Source organism: Sinocyclocheilus grahami, unplaced genomic scaffold (assembly GCF_001515645.1).
Source record: "Sinocyclocheilus grahami isolate Dianchi unplaced genomic scaffold, SAMN03320097.WGS_v1.1 scaffold24766.1, whole genome shotgun sequence".
NCBI classification, from domain to species: Eukaryota; Metazoa; Chordata; class Actinopteri; order Cypriniformes; family Cyprinidae; genus Sinocyclocheilus; species Sinocyclocheilus grahami.
In genome coordinates, this window is record NW_015519596.1 from 2,144 (window position 1) to 2,765 (window position 622).

General features: G+C 35.0%; 1 long non-coding RNA gene across 1 annotated transcript; it reads right to left on the reverse strand.

Moving 5' to 3' along the window:
* Window positions 1–507, reverse strand: LOC107580107 (uncharacterized). Its single transcript, XR_001608587.1, has 3 exons — window positions 448–507; window positions 190–309; window positions 1–40 (listed from the first exon to the last, which is right to left on the reverse strand). It is a non-coding gene; the product is annotated as an uncharacterized lncRNA (long non-coding RNA).
* Between the last annotated feature and the right edge of the window lie 115 nt (window positions 508–622).

Consider the following 622-nt stretch of genomic DNA (forward strand, 5'->3'; position numbering starts at 1 on the left):
GGGTGACACAAGTGGGAACCTTGGGTGCACTCATCAATATCTGAATCACAACAGAAATCACAGTAAGAAACTGGAGATTAACTTTTCACTGCCTTCCAGTCAAATGTGCTAATATCATCTAGGAACATTTGAACTTTATTATGGATAGTGCCATCAAAATACTGTATCTTGTATTAATATAGATCTGACCTCGGCAGGTGTTGGACTCGGTAGAGATGGTGAATCCAGAAGGACACGCGCAGGAGAAACCACCCATGATATTATTACATGAGTGTGAGCAGGGAGAGTCAACAGCACATTCGTCCTCATCTAAAAGACAAAACAACAACAAAATATTCCAATCACATTCTACAATAAATTTTGTTTTGATATTGGTAAAAGAATGTGGGCTTTCATAGCTAATATGCAGTTGCATATACATTTGAAAACTGTTTATAAAGTACATACCGGCACAGTAAGATGCTGTGTCCAATACAAAACCTTTTGGACACGTCTCTCCATTACCCTCTGCACACAAACAAATCATTGATTATGTATTTTTGAATTGAAATATGATTTATTAGAAATTATTCTAATAATTTATGCATCATTTTACACATTGTCAATTAACTGAAAAAAAAAA